Consider the following 11,240-nt stretch of genomic DNA (forward strand, 5'->3'; position numbering starts at 1 on the left):
GAGTAAGCTTTGTTGCCTTCTCTACTCAGGCCGGACTGGATGCCTGACTCTACCATAGCCTGACTGTAACTAATAATATATAGTGTTCCCATAAAGAATTACCTAATCTTTTAGCAGTAAAATAAAAAAAAAAAAAAAACAAAAAAAAACCCCAAGCTTACATTTCCCAAAAGCAGACTTCCTCTTGCTCACTTTGCACCGTTGATATCTAAAAAATATTTGGCATAATTATTCCTCTTAATTATTAACTGACACACTTATTCATCACACAGAAGAAAAAAAAAAATTACTTTATGGCATTGTTTCAAATCCCTGATCTCTATGCATGCAATGTCAATCTTTCTCATTTAATCTCTTTGAAGCAAGCCCTAAAGAAGTATTGGATCTTAATGCTATTCCTCACTAATAATTATTTTATAAACTGCTGCTTCATTCTGGAAGAATTAGTTGAATTCCCTCTGTAATGACAGTGATGCAAACAATAAGATCTCACTTTCAGCAAAATCAAATGTATCTCTTAGGAACACATTCTGTAAGTGTCCATCCTGATTAATGTGTTACTGTTTGATCTAGCTTTTTTTTCCCTTTAAACAATCCACCACCCTCTGTATCTTCAAACACACAAGACCCTTAGAATGTCAAGTTCCTCAGGATACTGGGTTAATCAGAATTATAGTGAATTCTTAGGGGAAAAAAATGTACTTTGCTAAACAATAAATATCCACTATTTTTTCACCCTCTCATAAATATGAAATAAGGAATTAAACAAGGATGAACATACAATCAGTCTGATGCAGGTACCATTTTTCTCACATAAAATTACACTCTTTTCGTATGAGTGAAGGCTGATGTGAGATGGATGAAGTGCAGCACAAAGAACTCAACAAGGAAGCAAGGCATAAATTACTCTGCTTTAATTTCACCAATGGAAGTGAGAGTAAAAAACTTATTTACTGCCTATTATTCAAACTTATTAAATGAAATAACTGTCACTATTTTTCTATGCCTCCACTGCAATGCAATAAAGCTTTTCTAGACCTCGGATCTAGAGGATGGATGTCAGAGGTACCCCAATAACACAGAGCAAGGTACGTGTTTTACAAAAAAGTTCTTTATCTAAACACTCTCCTTTCTTTTGCTTGCTTCAATGTAAAAACAACATATTACATAGGATCCCAGAATGGTTTGGACTGGAAGGGACCTTAAAGATCACCTAGTTCCAATCCCCCTGCCTGAGGCAGGGACACCTCCCACTAGACCAGCTTGCCCATCCAACCCCATCCAACCTGGCTTGAACACTTCCAGGGATTGGGCAGATATCCTTTCCTTTACATCACCCACATCAGAGTTATTTTTAATCTTGAAAGCACAGACTGTATTTTAAAAAAAGCTCAACTTAGTCTCCTAAATCTATACTTGGTTTTCATATTTATAATTTTATAGATTTTATATGCATATGAATTTGCACACCTGTATGCACGTGTATTAATTATATACATTTATACAGGTAAAACATTTTAAAAAAGTAAATTGGAAACTAGGGAAGTTTCTCCATAGATAATGCATGTGTAGATAAGCTTAATTACACACCAGATGAACATAAAGCAGCTTCCACTCGAATTAATACTTCTCCTTTTGAAATCAATGTAACTCACTGAGTCAACATGTCTTGAACTTCAAGTCATTCAAAGATATGTAGATCATTTCATTCTGATAATTCTCTTATTATCTATGACACCTGTAACAATTATACCAAAGATAAGAAAAATAAAATTAGTTGTTCCTGGGATAATGAATGACTCAGTTAAGGCACAGTAAAGACCTCCATAGTTCTTTTAAAGAGGCAAACAGGTTTGGGATTTTTTTTTTCTAATTTTTTATTTTATTTATTTTTTCCTTATATGAGAGAAGTACACAGTATTCAACCTTAGTTTTTTTCCTGTGTCATTGCAATATTACATTTATAATCTAGAAAATAAGCTTCCATAGACAACAGCTTCTTCACTGTATTTGTACATAGAATAGGGGTGGAACTTCTGACTAAATGTCAAGCACACTGTGTACATTATATTCAGCATAGTCAGTCTGCTGTAATTAACTGCTGTCTTAAAAGCAGCAATGGAACTATCACTCAGGACTCGTTCCAGTAATATCAGACACACAAAAAAAGCATGCTATGTAGTAAAAAAAATGATAAATATTTCTCCTTCTATGACCGTACATAGTTACTTCTACTCTATGTCCGCAGCAGTAGGATTTTGTGGATTTATAAAAGACTTTATAAAAATTGAATTATACCAGCCAACTTTCTTGTAATGGGAAAGGTCTAAATTTTAGTATTTCAACACTGAATTGATTGAAATACCATCTAGAAAGAAATCTTTAAAGGGTAGGTGGCAAAAGAAGCTGGGAGCATAAGTTAGTCTCAAGAGGTTTCTGTTCTGTGAGCCTTTTATTTCTCCATCTTCTGGTTCCTCAAACCTTGTTTTATTTTGCTTACAGAAATACAAGAGAATTTAACAGTTCCTGTATCTTTTATCCTCAACTAGTTCATAAGCATTCTATCAAGGTTGCTTAAAACACCATCTTAAAAGTTTATTTTGCTACAAGAAGTGTGTAAGATAACTTCGAGGATAGAGAGGGTCATATTTTCAACAAAAGTAAACCTTGGCAAAAGTGCAATTCTAGGAACATTCTAAGAAGATTTGAGAAACTGATATGCATTACATTACAAACTGACATTTGGCCCAAGTTTAAGCAGTTGATGACCCATGGCTACACAGACTGACCCAGGTCATCTTCAAGGGTTAACAATAAGCACCAATCACAAACCACTGAAGAAGACCAGTGCCTTTCTGTGTAAGTGACCAGGATTTCAGTATGTGGAATGAAATCAGAGACTTACAGAAGCAGCAGCACAGCACGGAGGAGAAATTCACAGCCTCATGTTGAAGTGGAGACCAGAGCCACCTCCTAGGACACAGAGAGAGAAAGGAGAACAGTCTTCAGTGTTGCTCTGCAAGTATGTGTGGAGACTGAAGGACGACATAGGGGGATCCACCAAGGTGGAAAAAACACAAAAAGACTCAATCCACATAGAACAGGGAAATATCGGAAAGGTTTGTTTTCATTCCAACACAGAACAGAAACAAGAACCTCGAAAACTGCAGTGAAACTGAACTGTTCTCCGGACACCTCTGATTCAGGGACTCCTTTTTCAGCAATATCACAATTACATTCTCATCAGATGAACACCTTATCCACATCGGTTGTAGGAGACAGAGTTATTACGTCTGTTCTTAGCAGAAATAAATTACAGGACTTCTTGTATTGTTACATCCCCTATACAGGGTTTCATTGTTTTAATTTTTAATTTTGTGCTATTTTTTAAAAACGGTTCTTCGATTTATAAGTCCTGAGGTGCATGAGGGGTAAAAGTATAAACCAACTCATTCTATAGTGCACCCTTTCAGTTAAATTCAGAGACGATGTAAACTCTCATTGCATTTGTGAAGTAAAATATTAAAACTACCTTGTTATCTTTCCAACTTGACAACATACATTGACTCCATTTAGAGTAGGAATCTATTACACCAAGTACAGTACAAACATGTAATCTCTGCCATAAGGAACTCTCTAACAAAAATTTACTAGACAAAATCTACAGGGCTAAGAGGAGTTTAGGAACGGGAAGAAAAAAAATAATACAAAAAGCTTACCTTACATGGCTTTTCAGATAAACTCTGCTTCAAAGAACAGAAGTTTGGTATTCAAACTGCAATCTTTTTCTACCAGTTAATAGCCTTGCTTTGTCATTTAATTTGTGCAGTAAGAGAGCAGAGACTATATTTTGTTTGTATTTGTGCAATAACTGGCTAATCAAACATTTCTTGATGGAAATCTCTCAAATTGCAAGACGAAATTAAATTCCAACTGTATACAGTGTATAAAATTACTCACTAAGGGATCCAGTCCTTCTCTCCTTTTTTGATCGCAGGAAAAACATTTTAGTAATCCTAATCTATTTGATAATACTGTGTCAGCATAAGTAATAATGTATAGAAATAAAATTCCTAAGAATTGCATAGTTGAATATTTTTCAAATTTTGCATGCAATGTCTTTGTTTTCAATTCATGACGGCGTGAAAAAAACAGTAAGTGTACTTTGAAAGAAAGATAATAGTTCTGAAATAAAAAGCTGTTTATTCAGTTGGATAGTAGACTGGGTACAGTGATAGTGCAGATTGTAGATGGGTAAATGAGCCAAAAAAAAAAAGGTATTTTGCTGAAGCATAAGACTCACTCAGAGACCACTGACTCTTATTCTCACAGAGCTGCCCACATGAACTTTCACTATTTGCCTTCAAAAACTGTATAACCTTTAGTTTATTCAGATGATAAATCCCTTACAAGCAGTATAAATGCCTATCACTGCTAACTCCTTATTTCAAATTGAAACGATAAGTTTTATAACGTAAAATTCAGTTCAAACTACTCAGAACATTTCAATTCTTAATTGCACAAGGGACATGCTTTTTTTTTTTTTTCCTACAATAGCTCTTCTGGATGCAAAGTTACAACACTAGCAATGTTGCAATTTACAAAGGTGCTAATGAGCTTCTTTAAATAACACAGATTATTGAAGTAATGTTCTTCTGTTGTGATTTTACAGTGGCAGAGGAGTCTCACACAATGTGAGAGAACACCATAATTTGCTTTTCTATTTTCTTTCTTTACTTCAGATAGAAAAAACTAAGAAAAGCGTCAAATAAAATGACACTAATTTATCTCTATCAAGTGTTCCCCTATTAAAGCTCATTTTCTTATGCAAAACAAGCAAATGGAAAGAGATGGGGGAATTCCTTCTCTGGGTAAATACAAGCTCCCTTTATTACTTTTCAGAATGTTACATGTTTCCAAAACAACAGCAACACTCACTTTATACCATTTTAGTCAAGTACCTATCAAAATATATTTATGGGTTTAAACACTGAAAAACATTCAGATGGGGCAGATTTTATATTTTGTTTCTCACACTGCAGTTTTTTCAGCAATGTGAAGGAATATGGTTAATTTTTTTTGCATCACAGATTTTAATTTATGGAAAAAAACAGATGCTTGACAGCGACCTTTCAAATGCACGAGGGACCCAGCAAACAGCAGAAATTGAAAATATTTAAAGAGGGAAACGATTCTTTTAAACAAACGCGATAGTTCCAGAAACCACGGTAGGATTCAGATCAGTCTAAGTGTTTATGAGAAGTTACAGCAATTTCCAAAGAGAGACGAAACACAATTTAAAGAAATACTGCCTCCAGTAATCTACAGATTACGCTATACCAAATGCAACCACCAACACAAACAGGCATTCCACTTTTAAGTTACAGGCACACCGAATCCGTTATAGCAAAGAACAATTTCATCTACCACTTAAAACATCAAATCTCTTTTAAGTGCTTGTCATGTCTAAGGACAACAGCTACTGTTACGAATATTCTTAAACCAAGATCAATGACAGCGCTTGTTTATTTGGGCTTTTTTGCTTTTAAGGGAGTTAAATTGGGAGAAGGTTAGACATAGCCGCACGCTCTATGTATGTAGCTCCAAGGTGATACTGGGCTATTTCACACAATCCCTGTTCCAGTACCCCACACGTGACAGAAATTTTTGCAGTTTCATTTTCTTTGGCTTCCCTTCCTTCTTCTACCACCTATGGCTCTGTTGTTACTGGGTGGTTCGACGTTAGTCCTCTGACCCCTCCCTAAACTTCAACAGCCACTACAAGCAGCGTTTAGTCATGAAGGTGCCCATCAGGGCTTTATAGGTAGGGTTTGGCCCAAGTGCTACACCTGAAGAGTCATGGTAGGATAATCAAATTAATCCTAAACTGTAATACAACATGCAATTTAAATTTTACCATTTCATGACAATCACATCTTAAATACATAAATAAAACACCTCATTGTTTTTTCAATGTACAAAATATAAAGAGGTCCCATCATGTAAAATAATTACTAAGTACTTATCAAAAAATCAAGCTTGATAAATACTCAGGTATGCCCTAAATGTTCCGTGTCAAGTTTCATATATTTCTCTTTTCCTAGAACAGCTGCCCCTCCTTTTAAGTGAGGCATTCCAACGGGGTGTTGGATGTTCCTCCAGATTAATTTCTGCAAAGCTCTACAGGTAACAAGGGCAAGACGTCTGAGAACACACTGGGGCTCTGAGAAATCATGTATGACAACTGTAATGTGGAACCTATTGGATAATCACATTACCGGTTGTAATTCTCCAAATGTCAACTGTGGAAGAATAATATTCCACAGGTTTTCACAGTTTTATTCACTTTTCATTGAAATACAGTAAACCCACAGAAAACTGATGGAGAAACAATCAGGAACCCGACAAAAATGTAAATATAAAATTTCACACACCTGAAAATGTTTTGCAGATTTACCAAAGGAACACTTTGATATTGTTTCAGCTGTTGGAAGAACATCCAGCTTAGGATTTCAAATTGAACAGTTTATTTGCATACTGTGGTTTCTATGATTGCTAGTTATTCTTTAAATAGGTTTTGAAAACTGAACCGCAGAATTTGATTTAGAATCACAGGGAACTACCTACCTACCTGGCTTTCCTTGAGATGTGTCTTTCAGACAATCCTTGTTTTTGATTCACCTCATTAAACAGAAATTTCTGAAACTGGTTTAGATACTCTGAGAACACAAGTGAAGGAAAACTGGTATTTCCATTCTCATTAATAACTTTTCTTCTTTAGTAAACTAAAATTTATCAGCACAGTATGAGAACAAACTACACATTAAAATGTAAGTATAATTGTGATTTAACATGAAAGTTTTCCAGAACCCTTAGTCAAAATCATTTTGACACTCATTTCCACTGGGTACACATGTTCCTAGGGGCGCAGAAATATGACAGCCTCAGTGAGATGACAGCAGCCTCAAAAACACCAATAGCAACTGAAAGCAATGCTGTTGTGAGAATGCTATGTTGCAGAAGAAAGATTGTGGAAGAACACAATGCTTACTCAATCCCTGCTAATTTGTACTAACTGGAGAGTAATATCCTTTGGTAAGAGTGATTTTTCAAACAAAAGCTGTTTTTCCCAGGAAAAAAATCATTAGGTCTTGGGTTTCTAAATTTCTTTATTTTCAAACATCTCCTGTCTAAGAACAATGTATTTCAGAGCACTTCTTTTTGGTTGTCTTTTGTCCATGTGACAAACACTTATCTACCACGTACTCTTTTTATGAACCACATAAATGTGTTTTTGATGTTAAAGCTTTCAAGATTTTAGATCTGAGAGTCTTCGGGTAACTAAGCTCATAAAGTTTCAGAGCACACACATAACAGTAGGCTAGAGCTGAACTTCCATGCTTCATAACTTGGGGGGGGGGGAAGTAATTTATGTCCTTTAGAGAAGCTGTTCTTTGTATTTTGTATATAAAAACAACATTTACATTGCTTCCTTCTGCCTCATTCAGATGCAGAAGTTACACCACATTGTTTTCTTCATTTAATTCATTTGAGATATCCTTAGGATATGAGCCCATGTGACATATTTTTGGCACTGATATCCAAAGAAACAGTGCTTATTTATTGACAATATATCGCTTCCCATCTTGCTTTCTAATCACTTCTTTTTTGTAAAGTTGATTCACTTTTTTTTACAGGTTTGCCTATGGGTTTGGACACATCGATTGCTTTTTTGCAATTGTATTCTTATGTCTGCCATTCTTCTTGATCTAATTTAATCAGTACGACAGTGCATTTAAATATTCTCTGTTTAATATTCTGACTTTAACATTATCATAAGCATAATAGAAAAGCTCACATAATGGATTCCTCTATCATTTCAACATCTTTTGTGTGTGTGTGAGAAGTTATATGTTAAAATATTTCCAGTCTCTGCTCTTAAGTCAATTGATGGATTTTTGACAAAATTTTCAGTATCCTGCTGGTCCGTTAAGAACCCTCTTAGAGAACACCACTAAATTACTCTATCTTTTCCTGTTCTTTTGCCCAATGTTCAATGACGTCTTGGGTATTGTCTGAAAAAAAACACCACCCAAAACCAAAACCCCACCCAAAAATCTACCAATTGCGTATCATCCAAATTCCGAGAGAAATCTTACTCTAATTGAATGTTGATGCAGCTGTCCCTTCCCTTCTTTTCCCAGACTTTTTTTTAACTTTAAAACATTAAACATTAAAACTTTAACTTTTAACGTTAAAAATTATCTCACTTGCTCTCCTATTACATGGTCAATGCATATGATTTCCACATATTATACATATTGGAAAAGTTCTTCTGCATTAATGTTGAAATAGCTACGAAGATTTCATGCTATAGCGCAATTTTCCTGAAATTAGCTCTTAATAAAGATGAAGTGGAATAATGAAATTTTTATAATTATTAATTCAGAATTCTTGGTGGTGATAGCACTGATTTTTTTAAATTATGAGAACTATAATAATTCAAAGGGTTTTCAAACTTAACACTTTCTGTTTCATGATTTTGATTACAATTTGGTAAGGGTTTTGCTGCTTACATCCCACTGACAACTTCCAATCCACAACATAGTCAAGTTTCACTAAAGCTTTTTAACAGCTTCCTTTAGTCTTGTCAATTCAGAGGATGATCAGAACAAAAAGTAGCAAAAAATACAAGAAAGGTTTTGCTTGCCAAAGCTTTAGTGAGTAAATGCCTATCAATTTAATCTCCTTCCTTCAGCATACTAATTTCAATTTTATTGTTTTGTAGTCATTATTACTTAGTGTTTGATACATTCTGATGCTGCAAAGTCTGTCGACATGCCTTGAAGAAAGGCCTGTTTAAGTACTTGAAGTCTTGGAGTGTGTGTTGCTGAGCTGGAGGCCTGGTTTATAAACTTCATAAAGAATGAGACAGCACATATTTTGAATTTTTTTCCTGGATTGCTTTAAGAAGCATTTCACAGATGCTTTTTTTAAACAAAAAAAAATCAGATGCAACTTGTAAAATGTTCAGATTCTTTCATTGTAAGATTTTGTATTCAACAGAATTCCACAGTATAGTTTTAACCCAATAGTCCCAGTATGAGCTGAAATATGCTTAGTTCCTGAGGAGAACCTTGAATAGAAGTATATGTGACCAAAAGTAAACTGTAATGAGGGACCCAGTACCCGTCAGTTACTGTGCAGCAGACTCAATCCAATTCTGTTTGTACCAAGGAGAGGGACAGGAACTAACACCTATCCTGCTGCAACTTTTTCTCATTGTCTTTTTCTTCTCAGCAATTTAGAGAGATTTTAGTCTATCCAGCTGATGCAGGATCCTCAACTATGCATTCCCAGCATCACCTTTTTGCCACCACAAATGCCACTGTGACTTCAGAGGATTATAGCTCGGGGAGTTCTTTCTAAATGAAAATTGCCATCTTCCCCCACCAACATAGGCACTCTCGCCCACCCCCCCCACCCCCACCCCCCCCAAAAAAAAACCACACCCAACTCTGTTTTCAGCTGGATCGCCTTCCCACGCTGGCTCACTCTGAAGTCACGCAAGTACTGGTGCTAACACATGCTGCAAAGTGGAGATAGTCAGGGCCACGAGAAGTCCCGTAGAAGCCCTCAGCTAAATGGTCTTCAGTTTTGTGGGACTGTATTGTCAAACACACTTTTGCCGCACCCACAAGGAACTAAAACCCACACAATCCCCCTTGGACTTCTATTGTTTCTGTCTACAAGTTGCCTTCCAACTCCAAATCCTTATCTCCAGTTCTAAGACTTTATATTGCCTTGGAAAATTGTTTCTTCAGTGCTAAACCCAGGGTGGAGGTTAATTCATTCGACCTTACAGCATGGAGAGCAGAGAAACTGAAGCATGTATAAAGGCTGTAGCAAAGACTTTCAATAGACTTCAAATCATTCAAGAATTTCACGCTTATGGCTGCTACTCAAGATCTTATTTTTAATAGCTCACGAACAGAACTACAGAACTCATTAGCCTCCGTTGAAATCAAAGAAAATCAGAGCACCGGATGAGAAGAGCATATTTTGAAACCAATACCTTGTTCAGATCCTTCTAAATGACTGTCAATTTCTTTTCAAAATTTGCCTTGAAAAAAAAAATCTGATTTTTAGTCCATAGTAAGCCACAATACTTAACCTAATAAACTCCCTTATTACTGATTAGTGTTCTCCAGTGTTATTGATTTGTTCTTTGTTTAAAGCAAGCTATATTTTATAGAGCCAATAAAAAAAGCCAATATGGGCTTTGTTGAACAGAAATGGATTTCCTAAGTTATTCTGTCACATCAGACACCCATGTCACAAAATTGCCTTCATAAAATTATCGATCCCTGTCTTAGAAGCCTCTTATCATTTGACTTCTGTTGCCTGTATTTCCAGTCAAAGACAGCTTTTACTTGCTAGCAAGCTTTAGCAAGACATTAAGGGCCTTCTAATTTATTTTTGTTTATGCTCAGGTGATAACTATTCATCTTTTTATACTATTTGTATTTAGTTCTTTCCCTTTCTTAGTGAGTAACACTGTTTGCATTTATAGGCAGCAACCATTCAATCCTCCTTGCCGTGTCAATCATGCCAAGTTATCCATGTATATGAAAGACATTTCTCTAACATTTTTGCTAGCAACTTTCACTTTTCTATCATGTCACATTTGATCTACTACAAGACACATCTTGATGGGGTGAGAGGGAGAAAACAACCACAAGGCCCTACTCTTGGTAATTAAACACCTCTCTTAATTTAGAGCTGTAAGTCAATTGCTTACCCAACTGAAATGTGACATCTCACACGGACAGCCCAGGTGACAGCCAAGGAGGGATATTTCGTGAAAGATGATGGTGAGCAGACTGTAAGGACTGCAGATTCCTGGAATCAGTCTACTCCTTTGCAAAGGCAGTATACTCTTCCTTTGGTTGATGCAAACGGCAGGCAAATCCTCCGAAGGTCATCCTCCGTGAAAAGTCCCCTGTCACCAGCCAAGGGAGGCAGCCAGAGAGAGCAGTGACCCTGAAAGTCGCTAAAGCAGCTCAAAAAAACCCAGAACACGCAGTTAATTTTCTTTCTCACATTCACAGCTCTTAACCCAACATCTGCTGTTGGTTACAGTGGAGGTTCACCAGTGTCAAATAGCTTTGAAAATCTATTTGCCTATCAAATGTTGGTTTTCTTGTTGGTGATAAGTAGCCTTAGTGAGTATACCTGTG

At 36.0% G+C, this 11,240-nt stretch overlaps 1 long non-coding RNA gene across 1 annotated transcript; it reads right to left on the reverse strand.

Annotated features, from left to right (window-relative positions):
- Window positions 1-175: 175 nt before the first annotated feature.
- LOC309671151 lies at window positions 176-11,005 on the reverse strand. Its single transcript, XR_014269110.1, has 3 exons — window positions 10,802-11,005; window positions 2,906-2,973; window positions 176-208 (listed from the first exon to the last, which is right to left on the reverse strand). It is a non-coding gene; the product is annotated as an uncharacterized lncRNA (long non-coding RNA).
- Between the last annotated feature and the right edge of the window lie 235 nt (window positions 11,006-11,240).

The sequence above is a fragment of the Vanellus vanellus genome (genome assembly GCF_965231255.1).
Source record: "Vanellus vanellus genome assembly, chromosome: 4".
Lineage (NCBI taxonomy): Eukaryota > Metazoa > Chordata > Aves > Charadriiformes > Charadriidae > Vanellus > Vanellus vanellus.